At 34.5% G+C, this 20,384-nt stretch overlaps 1 protein-coding gene and 1 long non-coding RNA gene across 3 annotated transcripts in view; both read left to right on the top strand.

Moving 5' to 3' along the window:
- The window catches only part of EMC2 (ER membrane protein complex subunit 2), a 52,411-nt gene extending 49,425 nt beyond the window's left edge, over positions 1–2,986 (top strand). The window contains exon 11 of one of the 2 annotated variants that reach the window (XM_029223238.1): positions 2,534–2,986. The gene's annotated coding sequence lies outside the window, so the exon portion shown is untranslated. The remainder of the gene's footprint in view (positions 1–2,533) is intronic. The other variant, XM_029223237.1, reaches the window with a different exon arrangement.
- Positions 2,987–12,489: 9,503 nt separating this feature from the next.
- Positions 12,490–20,384, top strand: part of LOC114895578 — a 204,512-nt gene continuing 196,617 nt past the window's right edge. The window contains exon 1 of the long non-coding RNA XR_003793590.1: positions 12,490–12,603. This is a non-coding gene — a long non-coding RNA (uncharacterized LOC114895578). The remainder of the gene's footprint in view (positions 12,604–20,384) is intronic.

Raw genomic sequence — 20,384 nt, 5'->3', positions numbered from 1 at the left:
TTTGAGAGTTAACCACTTTATTCAGACACAAATCAGTTTTTAAAATAGGCAGTTGTTCATTCAGGGCAAATATTGTTAATATTAGTTTGTAATTTATATACATAACTTATATATTACATATAGAAATACATATATAAATTTTAATTAATTAATTACCAACATAATACAGAGACTCCGGCATGCTTGTTATTGCTTTATTTGCACAAATTGGAGATCATGGAAGAATTGACAACCTGGAAGTCTTAAGGAAGAAAACTATTGTCAGTATCAGCTTTTTAACCTTTTAAGTTATTCTGTTAGTAAATTATTCTCCACATCTAGTCTAATTCTTTCATTTTGCAGTTTTTTTCATTTTATTTTGCCCTGAGTAATGGGCAGTTGTGAAATAACTCTTCCCATATGAAGATTCTTCTTATAAATTAATAATTGTTATCACAAGATACACTGTTTTTGCCCATGAATTTAGTGACCATTTTCAACACAATCAGACATTTCAGATTTGTTTGCTATAAAGAAAATAGTGCCCACATATTATTCCACTACCTTTCTTCCCTTTAATCTCCTCCCATGAGTCACTAGAGTAGTGTTTACTTTAGCAACATTTTTGTAATAAGTAATTTAGTGTCCCTTATAACTGTCAGCCTTTAGTTTCACTATATTTTTTCTAATTTTAATACCTCCTTGCCAGGAATTTTTTATTTATTAAATACATTGTTAATGTGCAATAATTTATAAAATTCAATTATATATAGTGATAATCTCATTGTGGCAGACAATTGCCCACCCAACTGCTTTTACCTCCTTCCTTGTTAACAGTATCCTATATTGTTCAGATAGGAGCACAGATCCCTGTTATTCCACGAGGTTTGGACCTTACTCTCAGCCCCAAGGGAAGTATCATGATTGATCTGAAAGAGAAGTAGTTTCATTCCATATGGTCCGTGATATGCCAAGGCAGAACTTTTTGCATTGAAGGAAATATTCCATATTTGTGCTACCTAATGTGGTAGCCACTAGCTGTATGTGGCTATTAAGCACTTGAAATGTAGCCAGGACAACCGAGAAATGGAATTTTTTATTTAATTTTAATAGTTGCATGTGATTCATGGCCGCCATATTTGAAAGTGCAGATATCCAAAATCTGGGCATGTGGCCTAATTAGGGCTAATGAAATGAACAGAAGCTGTGGGGAAGGGCCTTTCTTTCAAATTAAAAAGTCAAAGTTTTGTGAGCTGAGGCTTTTTGCCTCTTCTGGCCATGAATGCCAACAACAAGCCTGGAGGTATAATAGCCATCTTACAAGCATGAAATAGCAAATATGAGAATTAAAGCTGTATTTCAGAGATGGTTCCGTAGAAAGATTACTGGGAGCCTGGGTCCCTGATTGGCTGAACACTTGAACCAACAAGAGCAATTGCCAGCTTCTGCGCTAACTACATGAGAAAAATAAACTCTTGATTGTTAAGCCATTGTTTTTATTTTTTGTTACTTTAGCCATATATGTTTCTGACTAATATATCCATCATTCAGCTTTTTTTTTTTTAAGATGCAAAACTCTTATCTTAGACATGCTAGGGATGCTATTTTAGAATTTAATGATTTAAAATTAAGTAGATAATTACATGTAACAAAAGAAGTAGTATCTTGTTCCAACTCAGCACCTAGTATTTAAGCCAACAGAGGTGAGAAAAAGGCATATTTAGAGTGTCTTTAATCATGAGGATAATATTGACTTGGGAACAGAGGAGGATGTAGAAAAAGTTGAAATGGAAAATCAATGTTTCAATATGTTGGAAGCATACAATTTTTATTATCAAATATTTAGAAGAATTTTTTTTCTTTAATGCTATAATCCCTTTATCCTCAAAGTAACATTTAAATTCAAAGAACTATAGTAGGAGTGTAGGAGGGACTTTAGAGAGATTTAGTTGTTCTGCATTTTAGGATGAGGAAGTGAGGTTCTGAGAAATTAAGCTCTTCTGTGACAGAGCAGGTAATTGGACCAGGATGTCAGGCGTTCCCAAGTCAGTGCTCCTTCTAGCATATTCTAAGGCATATGTCTAGTCTCTGATAGGTTGTTCCTTGACAAAAATGAGAGCCAGATATATCTAAGGGACATTGCTTGTTAGCAGAGCAAGGACTAGAATTCAGATTTTCTGGCTTGTAAAAGAATTTTTTAATGGAATAATGAAGTCAGAATTTCATTTTTAATTAAATTGAATTTAAACAGAATTACCCATTAAAGATGTTACTTCATTTATAGTTAATGTGAGAAGTATTTCAAACTATTTGGAACTATTTCAAACCTCTTTCACTTTGAACCTGTAATTTATCCTATCTCTCTTCTCATTCTTGGCAAGTAACCTCTTTTATAGGCTGAATTGTGTCTTCCCCAAAATTTCATATTTGAAGTTCTAAGCCCTGGTGCCTCTGAATGTGACTTTATTTGGAGATTGAGTCTTTAAAGTGGTCATTAAGTAAAATTAGGTCATATTGGTGAGCCCTAATTCAATATGATTGATATCTTTATAAGGAGAGATTAGGACACAGACATACAGTGGAAGGACCATGAGAAGACGAAGAGAAGATGTCCATCTACAAGATAAGGAGAGTTTCCTCAGAAGAAATCAACCCTGCTGACACCTTGATCTTGGACTTCTGGCCTTTAGAACTGTGATGAAATAAATTTCTGTTGTTTTAAGACACCCAGTCCTCTGTGTACTTTATTAAGGCAGCCCTAGTTAACTAACAAGGCTCTCTTACTGTTTCACAGAGAAAAAGAGAAGTTATGAGATAAAAACATACCCAGTATGACATTCTTGTGCCCAAATTCACCTCTTTTCCTCTTAGAGTAAAAGAAATTGGCCCTACCCTTTTCTGAGCTATTTCCCACCACTGTCTTCCTCATTTTTTATTCTTTAGCCATACTTTAGCTTCATGAATTTGCCACACTCCCTTCCTGACTTCCTAAAACTTCGTCTTTTCTTCACATTTGTCCTTAAACTATTTTTTTCTTCATTACCTCTTCTCTTTTTTATTTCAACTAGATTCTTCCTATTAACGCTAAAATATGCTCAGTTTGCTACCACTTTTTAAAACATCTTCCTTCATTTCCACAGTCCCACTCCAGCCACTACCCATTTTTCTCTTTTTACAGCCAAATTTCCTCACTTGTCTAAACTCATGTCTGTTTTCCCATTCTTTAAATTGCTCCAGTCTGGCATTCCCTTCACCCCCTGCATTGTTCCTTTGAAATAGTTTAGTTCCATGTCACCAATCTAATGGACATGTTCAGTCTTTTAAGTCATGACCATTTTCCATCAATTTTATGCTCTATGATACACCTCAAATCTATCTACTCTTCTCCATTTCTATTGCCACCACCACCCTACACCAAGCTACCATTACCGACTCCTAGACTACAACAGTGGCTAGAGAGCTTCTTCACTTCCCCTGCTCCATTCTTCACTACGATTAGAATGTGACAAAACATCACTAATAATGCCTTTTTACCCTCCCCCTCTTTAAAACTCTTCAGTTGTTTCCCATTTGTTGCCTTAAATATGACCTTTGAGGTTCTGTATGCTGTCAGAACCAGGAAGGAAGATTCAGATTTTCTTAATTGTAAACTGTCGTCCTCTACTCTTCCCCTTTGTTTCTGAATTTAGCTACGCTTAAATTCAATGGCCTTGTTATGCTTCCTTCTACAAACTTGGTACTTGTTGTTCCCTCTCTATAAAACAAAGCCTTCCTTAACTCATCTTTCAGAGGTCACACCCCTCTTTTTTTTTCCTACTGTATTTTAAAGACAGTGTCTTATTTTAAAATACTTTAAGACTCACAAGAAGTTGCAAAAGCAATACAGAGAATTCCCATGTACTGGTAAACTTCTCCCTATTATTTAACCTTAGTACATTGTTAAACCAGGAAATTGACATTGCAGCAGTATTATTAACTCAGGTACAGACTGTATTCAGATTTCACAATTTTTACATGCCTTTTTTTACTTTTCTGTTTATGAAGTGTTACATATGTAGATTCATTTTACCATCACCACAATCAGGATATAGAATGTATATCACGAAGGAACTTCTTTTTTTTTTTTTTTTTTAAATTAATTTATTTTTGGCTGTGTTGGGTCTTCGTTTCTGTGGGAGGGCTTTCTCTAGTTGCGGCGAGCGGGGGCCACTCTTCATCGCGGTGCGCGGGCCTCTCACTGTCATGGCCTCTCTTGTTGCGGAGCACAGGCTCCAGATGCGCAGGCTCAGTAGTTGTGGCTCACGGGCCCAGTTGCTCCATGGCATGTGGGATCTTCCCAGACCAGGGCTCGAACCCGTGTCCGCTGCATTGGCAGGCAGATTCTCAACCACTGCGCCACCAGGGGAGCCCCACAAAGGAACTTCTTGCTGCTCCTTATTAGGTTACATGTTACATCCTCATCTAACTCTAATGCCTGCTGTCCACTGATTTGTTTCTCTGTTGCTATAATTTTCTCACTGTAAAAATGTTATATCAGTGGAGTCATACAATTTGTAACCTTTTGAGACTGACTTTAACTCAACATGTTGCCCTTTAGCTCTATGAGTGTTGTTGTATGTGTCAATAATTTGTTCCTTTGTATTGCTAAATAATATTCCATTGTATAGAGGTATCACAGTCTGGTAATGCATTCACCATGGAAAGACATTTGAGTTGTTTACACAATGAAGTGGGCTTTATTCCAGATATGCAAGACTCTTGCTTTAATATTTGAAAATTGGTCAATGTAATTTATCATATTAAGAAGAAAATAAGAAAAAGTACATGAGCATGTCAACTGATCTGAAAAAAGCATTTGAAAAAATTCAATACCCATTTATGACGAAAAAAACAACTCAGCAGTAGAAGGAAACTACCTCAATTTGATAAAAAGCATGTACAAAACTTGCACCTAGCATGCTACTCAATGAAAGACTAAATACATTGAGATGGGAAGAAGACAAGGATATGCACTTACCACATCTGTTTGTTATAGTACTTGATGACTTAGCTGGTGCAGTAAGATAAAGGAATAAAAAGCATACAGATTGGAAAGGAAGAAGTAAAACTGTCTCTGTTTAGATATAACTTGATGGTCAACATGTAAAATCCCAGGAAGTCTCCAAGAACATCTTGAAACTAATAAGTGAGTTTCGCAAGATCAGAGAATAATACAAGGTCAACAAAAATTTTATATGCTAGCAATGAAGACATTTTCACTTACAAGTTGCTAAAAGATACAATATTAAGTATAAATTTAAGAAAATCTGTGGGATATGTTTGCTGAAAACTACAAATGCTAATGAAAGAAGAGCTCAATAAATGGAGAGACATACCATATTCATGGATTGGGAGGCAACATAGTAAAGACATCAATTGTACTCCAAATGATCTGTGGGTTTAATACAATTTCTATCCTGAAGGATTCTTTGTAGATAGACTTTCTAAAATTTATATGAAAAGGTAGAGGAACAAGAATAGCATACACAATTTTGAGAATGAAGATAAAGTTGAAGGAATTAGACTGCAAGATGCCAAGACTTACTATGTGGCTACTACAGCAGTCAGGAAAGTATGGTATTGTTACTGATTGTGTGGTTTTGCCAGAGTGATAGACACATAGAACATGGAACAGAATATAGAGTTCAGAATAGACTCACACCAGTTTGGCAAACTAATTTATTCAGTGGAGGAATTGTGCTGGGACGATTGAATATTCAACAAATGGTGTTGGAACAGTTGGGAATCTATAGCAAAAAAAACCCTAAACCTAGACCTCACACCTTAAAAAAATATTCAGAATGGGTCATGGATCTCAGTATGCATTGTGTAAAACTAAAATTTTTAGGAAAAAAACATGAAGAAACCCCTTTGACCTAGGGTTAGGCCAAAATTCTTCAGGTGACAAGATGTAATCTTTATTTAAAAATATGAATAAATTGAACTCTGTAAAAAAATTTTTTTGTTCTGAGAAAGACCCTGTTAAAGAAGTGGAAAGACAAGCCATGGACAGAAAATACTTGCAAACATATTCAATAAAGGACTTGTGTCCAGAATATATAAAGAACTTTCAAGATTTAATAGAAAACAATCCAATTAGAAAATAGGCAGAAGACTTGAACAGACATTTCAACAAAGAGGCTGTAGTGGTGGCACATGAAAAGATGTTCAACATAATTAGCTATTATTAGGGAAGTGCAAATTGCAGCTATAATGAGATACCACTGAAAACCTATTAGAATGGCTAAAATAAAACAACTCTGTGCTGATGATTATGCAAAACAACTCGGAAATGTCAAATGTTTAGCTCCCCTGGAAAATGGTTTTTCATATACTTTTATATTATCACATACCTTTCATTTGAAGCACTCATCATTTTAATCATTTTCAGGTGATTCCCACCCCACCCCCCTGCTGTAGATTCTTTAATTACGTGAGATCAGAGACCATATCTGTTTTTGCCCACTATTGTCATTCCAGTTTTTAGCATGGAAGCTACACACACACACACACACACACACACACACACACACACACACGTTCATATACTCATCTCTCTCCATTTATATATTTGTATTTATTTTTGCACCCAATTTAATAATCATAATGCGGTGTAGAAGGTATGAACTTTGCATTACAGTAGACATAGTAGAAAGCAAGAATAAATCAAGTCTTCTATACTTATTGTTTCTTAGCATAAAAATATAATTAATAATTAGAAAGATCTTGATGCCCAAAGTTAAATTAGAAACCTTGCAACAGACCATTTAATCCACAAATGACCGAATTTCAATAAGGTCAATTGCATCTCTACTATTTAACATAAAAACACAAACATTATAAGAATGCACAGCTCATTTTCAAGTCTAAGTCCTGGAAAAATTCCTCTATCTCAACAAACTGCTGCCAGCAAAACAAACTTAGAGACATTAATTTGGCAAATAAGTCACTAATAAGGAAATACGTACTTGCAGATGTCCAAGTAATCATGAACATTTCCAAACAGTGAATGGACAGTAACTTCGAGGAAACCTGAGTTTATGCCTAACAAACTTGAGAGATACACTACTAAAGAATCCCTAATTGCAAATTCAGTTCCTTTTTAGGCAACTTAAATATTACATGAAAACATGGATACGAATTATGTGAAAATGTGATTGTATCAGATGAATGACCCAAAAAGTTGAAGTTTATCAAAAAGCATGTTCTTTAAAAACTCTAGGTAACAATGTGTACCAAAATATCACATCAATTTAAAATCAATTTGAAGCTCTCCAGAGTGGTAACTGTAGAGTGGTTTCAAGAGTTGGCCTCAAATGACAGCTGATTTTGGATCCAGTTTCACTATACTGGTCTACGTGTCATACTCAGTATGACAGAGAGAACTGGAGACAACACAGCTCCACTGGTTGATAATTCCCCAATGTCCCCCCTAGTCTGACTTTTAAAAATACGGGAATAAATATGACTACAGTTCTTGTGAGGGGAATCAAAGTTGTGTGGTTCCAGATAAAAACAATTGAAGAAAATTGTCTTGCTAAAAAGAGCTTCAAGTAACATGATATATATGCTGATTTTAAAAAACTAATGGCTTTTGGGAAATAGACATGGTGCAAATGTTTGCATCACAAATTGTTGCATCACAAATGGCACCCAAGAGTCAGAACTCTGATGCTTGCACAAATGCAATCTTAATGAATATTAGAATGAGAGGGAGTTCTAAAAAACAAGTTTTAAAGATGTAAAAATAGTTAAATGCAATATTTTTTCCCCATGGGGTGGGAGTTACTGCTAAATATTTCATTTTTCTGCATGTGATTTCTCTAAAGTTTTTCCCACAAGACAATATTTACTAGTCTAAAGAGAATCATAATACAGTATTTTCTGTTAATTATATCCCAATTTAGCTTAGCAACTTAATTTTCTATTAACAAATCTCAAATATCATTAGACTAATTTTTGAATTAACAGTCATTGATTAGAAGTAACAAAAAATGATTTTCAATTGTATTCTTTTCCTTCTACAATCTTATAGAAGTACGCCACCTAGAGTAAATTTTATAATTTTTAAAGTATAAAAACTGCTGGGCTGGTTTTATTCTAAACTACAAAAAGTAGGCACATTTTAATCAAAATCAAGCTAAATATTATAATGTGGAATTTTTCATATATTTTCTGTTTTGATGTTTCTTAATATTACTGTATATAAAATAGACTGTTTTTCAATAGTTCCAGATTAAGCAGTTTACACAATGTGCCCTCTCGAGATGGTTAACAAATCAAGTTCAGGAGTTATAATTCTTGAAACCTGATTCAATGACATTAGGTAATCTTAACATGTTATTACCAACTAAAATAACTGGGAATATTTGAGAGATAATATAAATAATGAGTTTTGGATATATACGTAAGTACACACACAGTATACTAGGCAATGTTAAAAATCATTGACTTTTTTTTTCCCCCCAACTTTATTGAAATATAAATGACATATAACGTTGTGTAAGTTAAGATGTACAAAGTAATGATCAGATACACTTATGTATTGCAAATTATTTACCACAATAAGGTTAAGTAACGCATCCTTAACCTCATATAATTACTATTTTGTTGTTGTTACAGTGAGAACACTTAAGATTTACTCTCACAGCAACCTTCAAGTATGCAATACGGTATTGTTAACTATAATTCACACTATACATTAGATCCCCAGAAATTATTCATTTTAGAATTAAAAGTTTGTGCCCTTTGTCCAGCATCTCACCGTTTCTTCTGATCTCCAGCCTCTGATAGCCATCAATCTATTCTCTGTTTCTATGAGTTTGACGTTTTTAGATTCCACATATAGTGAGATCATATGGTATTTGTCTTTCTCTGACTTATTTCACTTAGCTTAATGCCCTCAAAAGCCACCCATCTTGTCACAAATGGCAGGACTTCCTTCTTTTTTATGGCTGAATTATATTCCATTACATATATATATATATATATATATATATATTCCATTGCATATATATATATATACATTTTCTTCATTCATTGATGGACACTTGGATTGTTTCCATGTCCTGGCTATTATGAATAATGCTGCACTGAACATGGGAGTGCAGATATCTTTTCAAGGTAGTAATTTCATTTCCTTTAGATATATATTCAGAAGTGGGATTGCTGGGTCATATGGTAGTTCTGTTTTTAATTTTTTAAAGGAATCTCCACACTGTTTTCCATTGACTGTTTCAATTTACATTTCCCACCAACAGTGTACCAGGGTTCCTATTTCTCCACATCCTCTCCAGCATGTGTTATCTCTGGTCTTTCTAATGATAGACATTCTAACAGGTGTGAGGTGGTATCTTATTGTGGTTTTGATTTGCATTTCCCTGTTGACTATTGATACTGAGCACTCAAACTTGGTGGCTACTGTATGTATGTCTTCTTTGGAAAAAGAGTTTTTGCCCATTTTTAAATTGGATTTTCTTTTTTTTTTTTTTTTTTGCTATTGAGGTGTGTGAGTTCCTTATATTTCTTAGGTTGCCTTTTCATTTTGTTGATTGTTTCTTTTGCTGTGCAGAAGTTTTTTAGTTTGATATAGTCTTACTTGTTGATTTTTGCTTTAGTTGCTTGTGTTTTTGGTGTCATATCCAAAAAATTATTGCCAAGACTGATGCCAAGGAGCTTTTTCAGTGTTTTCTTCTAGGTATTTCCTGTGTTTAAGGCCTTAGTCCATTTCAAGGTAATTTTTGTGAGAAGTGTAAGATAGGCATCCAGTTTCATTCTTTGCATGTGGATATCCAGTTTCCCCAGCATCATTTATTGAAGAAACTATTCTTTCCCCATTGAGTATTCTTGGTTCCTTGTCAAATATTTGTTCAGCTTTTGTGTGTGGATTTATTTCCGAGAGCTCTCTATTCTGATTTATTGGTCTATGTGTCTGTTTTTATGCCAGTGCCATACTGTTTTCATTACTACAGCTTTGTGATATAGTTTGGAATCAGGACATGTTATGCTTCCAGCTTTGTTCTTTCTCAAGATTGATTTGATTAATCAGGGTCTTTTGTGGTTCGATAGGAATTTTAGGATTGTTTTTTGTTTCTGTAAAAATTTTCATTGGAATTTTCATAGGGATTACACTGAATCTGTAGATGGCTTTGGGTAGTATAGACATTTTAACAATATTAAGTCTTCTGATCCATAAACATGGAATATCTCCCATTTATTTGTATCTTTAATTTTTTTCATCAATGTCTTATAATTTTCAGTGTACAATTCTTTCACTTTCTTGGTTAAATTTATTCCTAAGTATTTTATTATTTTTGATGCCATTGTAAATGGGATTGTTATCTTTATTTCTTATTAAGATAGTTCATTGATAGTGTATAGAAACAACTGATTTTTATATAAAGATTTTACTGAATTTATTTGTTCTTATCTGACTTGGTATCAGGATAATGCTGGCCTTCTAAAATAAGTTTGGGAGTGTTTTCTCCTCTTCCGTTTTTGGGAAGAGTTTGAGAAAAGTTGGCATTAATTATTCTTTAAATGTTTGGTAGAATTCACCAGTAAAGTCATTAGTTCCTGAGCTTTTCTTTGTTAGGAGATTTTTGATTTCTGATTTAATCTCCTGACTAGTATTTGGTCTGTTCAGATTTTCTGTTTGTTCCCAATTTAGTTTTGGTAGGTTGTATGTTTCTAGGAATTTGTCCATTTCTTTTAGGTTGTCCAATTGTTGGTGTATGATTGTTCATAGTAGTTTCTTAGGACCCTTTGTATTTCTTTGGTATCAGTAGTAATGTCTCCTCTTTCATTTATAATTTGATTTATTTAAGTCCACTCTTCTTTTTTCTTGGAAAACCTAGCTAAAAGTTTGTGAATTTTATCTTTTTACAAAGCCAACTCTTAGTTTCACTGATTTATTTTTCTATTGTTTCCCTATTCTCTATTTCATTGTTTTCTGCACAGATCTTTATTATCTGCTTAGTACTGCTAACTTTGGGCTTAATTATTTTTCTTTTTCTAGTTCCTTGAGGTGTAAAGTTAGGATATTTATTTAAAATCTTTCTTTTTGTAATGTAAGCATTTATTGTTAAGAACTTTTCTTTTGCATAGCTTTTACTGCATCCCATACATTTTGGCATGTGGTGTTTCCAATATCATATGTTTTAATACATTTTCTAACTTATCTTTGATTTCATCTTTGACTCATTAGTTTTTCAGGAGTGTATTGTTTAATTTCCATGTGTTTGTAAAATTTCCAGCTTTCCTCATGTTATTGATTTCTAGTTTCATATCATTGTGATCAAAAAAGATACTCAGTGTGGTTTCAGTGTTTTAAATTTGCTGAAACTTTTGTGACCTAACATATGATCTATTCTGGAAAATGTTCCACGTGCACTTGAGAATGTATATTTTGCTGCTGTTGAATGGAATGTTCCATATATGTTTTTAGGTCCTTTTGGTTTAGAGTACAGTTTAAGTTCCACATTTCCTTATAGATATTCTATCTCCATGATATATCCATTGTTGAAAGTGAGGTATTGAAGTCTCCTCCTATTATTGTATTGCTGGCTATTATTTCTTTCACATATGTTAGCATTTGCTTAATATATTTAGGTACTCTGTGTTGAGTTCATGTATATTTATAATTGTTAATGAATTGACCCCTTTATCATTATATAATAACCTTAGTTTCCTGTTACAGTTTTTGACTTAAAGTCTATTTTGTCTGATATAAATATAGCTACCCTGCTCTCACTTGGGTTTCATTTACATGATATATATTTTTTCATTCCTTCTCTTTGAGACTATGTGTGTCCTTGAAGTTGAAATGTGTCTCCTTTAGGTATCATATAGTTGGGTCTGGGTTTTTAAAAATTCATTTAGTCACTCTATGCCTTTTGATTGGAGATTTAATCCATTTACATTTAAAGAAATTATTGATAGTAGGGACTTACTACTGTCATCTTTTTAATTGTTTTCTGGCTCTTTTGTAGTTTTTTTGTTCATTTCTTCCTTTCTAACTGTCTTCCTTTGTAAGTTGATTATTTTCCATAGCGGTATACCTTGATTCCTTTCTTTTTATGTTGTGTTTATCTAGTATAGTTTTTTGTTTTGCATTTATCCTGAGGCTTACATAGAGCATCTTAATGGATATAGCAGTCTGTTTCAAGCTGATAACAACTTAACTTTGATTGTATACAAAACTCTACCCTTTTACTCCTCTCCCCACATTTTGTTTTTGATGTCACAATTTATATCTTTTTATATTGTGTATCTATTAACAAATTATAGTAACTATAGCTATATTTACTACTTTTTCCTTTAACCTTTATTGTAGAGTTAAGTGGTTAGCACACAACCATATCATAGTACTAGAGTATTTTGAATCTGACTATATACTAAACATTACCAGTATGTTGTATATTTTCATATGTTTTCATGTTACTAATTATTATCCTTTCATTTCAGGTTGAAGAACTCCTTTCAGCATTTCTTATAAGGCACATCTAGTGGTGATTAACTCCCTCAGCTGTTGTTTGTTAGGAAAGTGTTTATCTCACCTTCATTTCTGATGGACAACTTTGCCAGGTAAAGTATTTGTGGTTGGCAGTTTTTTTCTTTCAGCACTTTGAAGGTATCATCTCACTCTCTTCCACCCTGCAAGGTTTGAGAAGTCCACTGATAACCTTATGGGGGTTCCCTTTTATGAGAGAAAAATATTTTTTCCTTCTGGCTGCTTTTACAGTTCCCTCTTTGATTTTAGACAGTTTTATTATAGTGTGTCTTGGAGAAGATTGTTTTGGATTGAAATTTTGGGGTGACCTGTTAACTTAATGAATTTGGATGTCCAAGTCTGTCCCCAGGTTTAAGAAATTCTCAGACATTATTTCTTTAAATAAGTTTTCTACCCCTTTCTCCCTCTTTTCTCCCTCTGGGACTTCAGTTATGCCTAGGTTGTTTCTCTTAATCTTTTACCATTAGTACTGTAGGTTTTCTTCATTCCTTTTCATTCTTTTTTTTTTTTTTTTTTGCTTCTCACTGGATAATTTCAAATGATCTGTGTTTGGACTCACTATTTCTTTCTTCTGCTTTGTTTGTGCCATCTGCTCTTAAAGCTCTTATTGACTTTTTCAGTGCAGTCATTGTGTTCTCCAGTTCCAAAATTTTTCTTTGGCTCTTTTTCATGTTTTCTGTTTGTTGAACTTCTTATTTTGTTCTTATATTATTTTCCTGACTTCAGTAATTATTTGTGTTCTCTTACAACTGTCTGAGAATCTTTATAACAATTATTTTGAATTCTTTATTGGGCAATTCCTGGATCTCCATTTCTTTGGCATCATTTACTGAAAATTTACTGTGTTCCTTTGGTGGTATCATATTTACCTGATTCTTTATGATGCCAGTAGTCTTGCATAGGTGTCTGCACTTTTGAAGAAGCAGTCACCTCTGCCAGACTTTATGGACTGACTTCAGTAAGAAAAGACCTTCACTTGTGTGGGGCATGCTGGAACATGATGGGACCCTGGGTCTAGTGGTTCAGGGCACCAAGTGTGCATGCATGTGGTGGCTCTGGGTCCTGTGGAGGGGTGTACCATCTCAATTGCTTGGCCAACTGGAGTACATAATATCAGAAATTATGTGGTCCTTGGTGAACACTGTGGGGGATCTTCAGTGGCTGCGAGGGTTATTGGTTCTTCAGCTGTGCTTCCAGGTCCAGTGGCTAGGGACCAAGCCAGTGGTGGTGGCTGGAGTCAGGGGTATGTGGATCTGGGGGCCAGCTGCAGGTTCCTGTGTAATGATAGGGGCTGGTTGCAGGTACACACGTAGTGATAGCAGCCAGGGCAAGCAGCGCATGCCAAGGTCAACTGGGCATACTGGCAGTTGTGGGGCCCTGGCTGTCAGCATACACTCCTGTGACTGCAGGGTCTTGCCATGGGTGCATTCAATGCAGCAAAGGTTGGTGACAGGAATCAAACTGGAGGTGTACAAGTGCACAGCTGGAGGAGCTAGCCCCAAGCGTGCACATGGCATTGGGGGTCAGCCATGGGGGTCTAAGGCTGTGTTTTGCACTCATGCAGCCACAGAGCCGGGATGCCAGTGCAGATCCCAGGCTCTGATAGGGAGGGAAGTGGGGAGTGAGGAGAGATACTCAGGCATTTGGCATCTGTAAACATGAAAACCTGTGGGGCACAAGCCAGATAAATCTGTAGGGGTTCTGTTGTGGTTGTGCTGGTTTCTTCAGTAGCAAAATCTGCTCGGGTCTTCTGTAGAGGAGTTTGCTGGGGATCATGGTCACTTCCACTGTGTGGCTGATACTGGTAGCCCTTGCCCTTCTTCCTTATTCCTAGCTGTATCTATATGTCTCAGCTTCGCCAGTCTCTTGGTGGGCTGAAACTGAAGTGGATTCTTCTTATAGTGAACTGAAAGGCTGGGGAAGCTGATGACTCACCCTGCTCTCTCTTTCCCAGTGAGGGGAACTCTTTCTAGCTGGGGAGTTCCTTCCTGGCCTAGGGAGATGAGGGAGGCAAAATGAAGCTGTTCTTCCTATCCTTTCTGTGTGTTTATTCTCAGGGTTTTTGTTCCACTGTGTTGCTAAAGTTTCTTAAGTGGACTCCTGAGTTCTCCCAGAGCTGGCTTTGTTCATGGATAGCGGTCTAATTGTTGATCCTTGCAGGGAGATGGAGTCTGAGGCCTCCTACTTTGCCATCGTGGTGATGTCACTCCTCAGAATTGACATTTCATAGTGAATGTGATGGGGGAAGAAATCATGAAATTGAGTACAAAATATTTTAGATTTGAAACCAAAGCTATTTGGAGAGTTCTATCTTATCTCTGAGACTCTATCTTATCTCTGCTTTAAAAGATCATTTTCTCTTTTGCTTTGGGAATTCAAAATTTGAAACAGTTGTGGGCAAATGATGCTTCTTGTAACATCCCACAAGGGATCAGATTTTCTAATGAAATATCACTTTGATTTATTTGTGTCCTTGTATAGGTGATTTCTACACTTATCCAGAGGAAAAATTCCTGCAGAGTAGAGGTCTTGTCTTCAGTTTCATTTCCTTACATTATCTAACACATACTTTTGCCACAGGGAATGCTTATAAATATTTGTTGATATCATATTTTGTCTCCAAGCTAACTGAAGTCAGTGAGGAGAGTCATTCAATTGCTAAACTTTAACAGTCAAATTAGCTTATCAGACTATGAATTTAATTAGCAAAGTTTGAAAACTCTTCATGGTTTTTTTTTTTAAATTTAGTATGGCAAATTTTATTTAAGGCATAGCAAAGCCTCCCTGATAGCAGTTATGTATTACAGAAGTTCAGAATGAAAGATTTATAAAATTTCTCAACCCACTAAAAATATAAACCAGACAGAAAAATTACCCATTGAGTAATAGTAAATGTCAGTGTTTAAAAAAAAAAGAACTTATTTTTTAGTTACAAGGGACACATGCATTTTATTTATAATATAGCTTCAAGACTTTAAATATGCTGCCCAGAATATCTTCCAGTTGCCATAGGGAGTTCTGTTATTCGTCAATGTAGGGTTTTCTACTTGGCAGCATTATGTATTTATGATGGCATCTGTGTTTGCTGGTTGTTGCATTTGCAGTGGAACTTGTATTTCAGCCAGTTGAAGAGGGAGGAAAAAAGAAAGTAAATTAAACCTGACTTCTTGGCAATGAAGTAGTAGCTTCTTATTACTTGGACCCGTATATTCCAAGAACACCAAACGTAACTGCAGTTGTGTGCCATAGTTACTCTACCTATAATTGACTATATTTGCATTGTAATAAACTTGTATAATAATATTAAAACCAAAAAGTTAAAAACTAAAATATTATGTCTTGTCAGTTGACATGCACTTTTCAAGCAGAATTTTAATATGGGAAATTAGCTATTAGAATGATGCTTATTTTTTCCTGGTCAAAGAAAAATTGTCATTATCATCAATATCATTTTGTAAGCTTTCATTTACTTAAACTAAGTGAAAATCTAAATGAACTAATTAAAAAAGATTTTCTCAACTTTTATGAGAGAAACAGAACAGAAAATAAAAGTGAACTTATTAATATGTAGGATTTCTTTTTAAAAACAACTAGTATATTTTAGAGTTAGTGTACATTTATCTCAAGCCAATATTCCAAACCCATATACATCTACCACATTAACCTGTAATATTTGATGTTCGTAAAGGTTATCTTCATATATCCCAAGAAGTACCTTTTTAATATTAAGAACCTAGAAACACCTTCTTAGCATTGATTCTTAATATACACAACTGAGAATTAACTCCTTAATGTTGACATATGAAATTATATTCATTATAATTTCTAGATTTGTGAATTGTGTTCATTTTAATTTATGTAATTCATTTTATTTTTTAAACACTGGCAGTCTCTGAGGCATAGTTTAGTTAAATATCTACTAAGTTAACTTTTAACTTTGTGTTTACCCCAACTGTGTTGCACAATTATATTCCCTGTTCTCTGGAAGCTTATGAAATGGATACACTGGTGGTACCATTATGCATAAAACAGAAGTGAATATGGTGACAAAAATATAATATTTAGACCTTGCCCTCAAGATGCTTACAATTTAGTTTGAAAGACAGTGAATAAGAATGAAAATTCTATTAGTGTACACAGGAAATAACTGTCCAGTAGAATAATATGTGAGTAATTCTTATTGCCTGGTGACTTAATATGTTAGTGCCGTACAGCTTCAGATGAAGATGTGACTGCAGTTCAGAAGGTTCTTTAAAAACTTGAGGGAAGGGGAGAGACTTGGCCTTGATACTGAAAGATGGGTAGTTTTAGATCAAGTGTTGGCATTCTAGGTTGGGGTAACAATTTATGCATCAGTATTAGAGAGGAGAAAACCACCTTCTAGAGGCACAGTGGCTAGGCCTTTTTTGCTAGGATGAGAGTTTACAGAAGTAAGTATAGAGAAAGAATGGGGGGAAGTATTATTAGAACAAATATTTCTCTAGCACTTTACAATTTATAAGGGATTTCTATGTAATTCTCATTTAATCTTAAATACCTGTGATGCAGTATCTTTATTACTTCTATTTAAAAAATAAATCTAGAACTAAGGCAACTGGGAATTATTGTTACAAAATAAAAATGAACAAAATATAAATGTAAGCTTTGATAGTCTAAAGAGAAAATGTAACAAAAATTAGGTTAGAGTGGAAAAAATTGTTAATCTGTTTAATCTTTCATTGTAAGGAGACGGTTTAAAGGTAAAACATATAGTTTCAAAAGTGACATCAAAGATTTTTATAATTTTTTTCTTACCTTTAGAGAGATCTTTTACTTAGTAACCATATCTTCTGTGAAGATTAAATTTTTATGAATTTCAGTATTGCCTTCTATTTATTTTTAAAAAATTTAAATTTAAAAATAATCATGATTCCACCATTTTTTCCTGAAGTTATTTATATTTGCCCTTCTGAAGGACTCCTTTGCAAGCTGTACATGAGCGTAAGAATGTTCAATAAAAGTTGGCAATGATTATTTTGGGATGATGGAATAGTAGTAGATTTTTTAGTTTCTTCCTGGCACTTTTCAGTGTACTTTCTGAACCAAATATGCATCACTTTTTTTTCTAAAACATTAAAGGCTTTATTCTTAAAATTAAAAAATTCCATACAAGTGCTGTTCTGAGGAATATACTTTGGGAATCACTGATGTAGATAATTATTTCCTAACCTTTTTGGATGAATGATCTCTTTCACAATAATATATGATTTTGCCAACTCAGGAATTTAAAAAATTATTTTCTGATTTTCCTATGGCATGTAACAAAGTAATTTAGCAAAAAGTTTTCATAATTATTTTATTTTATTCTCATGGTGACATAAGAGAAAATGTTGCTACCTATTAGTATGTCTTCACAAATATAGCATTGATGATAGTGGTTTTTTTTTTTTTTTTTTTTGCGGTATGTGGGTCTCTCACTGTTGTGGCCTCTCCCACTGTGGAGCACAGGCTCCGGACGCCCAGTCCCAGCGGCCATGGCCCACGGGCCCAGCCGCTCCGCGGCATGTGGGATCTTCCCAGACCGGGGCACGAACCTGTGTCCCCTGCATCGGCAGGCGGACTCTCAACCACTGCGCCACCAGGGAAGTCACGATGATAGTGGTTTTTATTACCAGTTAAAATAAGACCAGATTGGATATAATCATCACAGTCATTTATTTTATTAGCAGTGCTTTTTGAGCTACAAGAAATACTGGTGCACTTTTAAAGAATTTTGATCAGCCAGATTGAACTAATGGGTCTGAAGATCATTTTGAGGCAAATTTGCACATTTATCATGCTTTTACTCATTAATGTGTATTTTATTATTTTCTTGTGTTACCTTTCTTCAACCAATGACTGATTATGGGTATAAACTAGGTAATAAGGGACCAAAAACAGATGATTTAAAACTAAGCAATGATTAATACCTTCATGATGACTGGTAATGCTTTGCTGAGTTATAAACTGACAGTGTCTATGTATGGAGGCCCTTCCTCTGATTTCCAATAATCACTGTACATTCTTACAGCATTTGCACTCTTAGGCTCTCCAGATTTCATTTTAGATGGATATTTTTAAAAAGTTATTAACATATTAAGTAGATACTGAAACAGATAACATTGTTAATTTAACATCATGATTCCTTATAAGACCTTTGTGAACCCATGATGATTACTATTTGGGAAATGGCCATACAGAAACTGATATAGGCATAGGCTTCCATGTAATTCTTAAGGAAAAGAGAGAATTTAGAAAGGAGAGTAGAAAGTTAGGGATTAAAGTTTAAGGCTTACTAAAATTTGGGGAGTGGAAGAAGAAAAAATAGTAGAGGATAGAGAACTAAGGAAATACAATTACAGAGGAATAACCATTGAATGAATGACATTACATACTTTATCTCATTTCATACGCAGTTTAAATGAGAAAGTTACAACTAAGAAAGATGAATAATTTGCCCCCAGTCACCCAATAAATGGTAGAGCAATGATGATTCAAAGCAAGATCTGTAATAAAGTTTATGCTTTATCCTCCTCAGCATTCCATCTCTCTCATTCAGAGATGTCAGAAGAGAATCAGAAGAGGGATGATATAATAAAAATTAAAGGAAGAATTTTAACAAGAAAGTATTCTGCATTAGATGTGGCAGGGGTGTCAGGCAAAAAGAGATCTCAGAAAAGATCACTGGAACTGGCAGAGGCCTTGAAGGGCAAAGCAATATTCTATGGAGTTAAGGGGACTTTCTCTGTTAACACAAGACTTGTGCTTTATGCTACTAGTGTGGTATCTTGCTCATTTTTTCCTGGTATCCCTAAGGCTTAGCATAGCATTTTGCCTACAGTAGGCACAAGGCTAAGATCTTGCAAATGTATGACTGATGTAGATTATAGGTCTAAAAGGTCTTGAAACAGTCTGGTGGATATTGAAGATCCAAAGGGTGATGGCACTCTGAAGGGCAAATGAACATAATATGATGTTAAATGGTGAAAAACAAAGATGGGTGGTATACAAATCATTGGGACCTGCTTCTGGGGACCAAGAAGGTTGTGCCTCTCCCTTACTCTGTCTCTTCCTAGCCACTGTGAATCAGTAATAGCACCAAAACCCACAAGTTTGGATGAAGTTGGGGGGGCATGTCACAGAAATTTTGGTCTATTTTAAATTGATGACAACTTAAAATTTTAAAGAACTTGTTATATAAAAATGTACTAACGATGATAAACGTTTTTTCAATAGGTGAAGAAAAAACATTTAGTATAATAACATACACATTTATGAATTTAAAAAATCAATGAAAATTGGGCAAAGTACATGAACAGGTCATTTAAAGAAGGAGATACTTAGCAAAATACAGTTCAATAAATATTTATTGAATAAAACGTAGGCTATGGTAGAATTAGATTTATACCATAAGAAGGAGAAAAAACAAGTAGCTTGATTACCAAGAGCTTTGTATGTCATACTTTGGAGCATGGAATTTATCCTGTAGATGGTTGGAGTCTACTAAAGTGTGTCCACATTGAAGTAACTATTTTATTAGCACTGTAGTTAATGTACTCAAAACAGACTTGAGCTAGTGGAGAAAGGAGGTAGGCAGAGTAGCTCAAGTGAGAAAAAAATGAAACTATGGTAAGGATAAAAGGAATGAGAGAAAATGGACAGATTTAAGAAATATTAAAACTTGTTTTCTAAATAAACTTTTTTCTTCCAGTTTTATTGAGCTATAATTGACATATAGCACTGTGTAAGTTTAAATTGTACTGCATAATGATTTGACTTAACAAGCATCATGAAATGGTTACCACAATAAGTTTAGTGAATATCCATCATCTTATAT

The sequence above is a fragment of the Monodon monoceros genome, unplaced genomic scaffold (assembly GCF_005190385.1).
Source record: "Monodon monoceros isolate NGI ecotype Baffin Bay Population unplaced genomic scaffold, NGI_Narwhal_1 Super_Scaffold_14, whole genome shotgun sequence".
In the NCBI taxonomy this organism is placed as follows: Eukaryota; Metazoa; Chordata; class Mammalia; order Artiodactyla; family Monodontidae; genus Monodon; species Monodon monoceros.
This window is presented reverse-complemented; position numbering and strand designations above follow the sequence as displayed.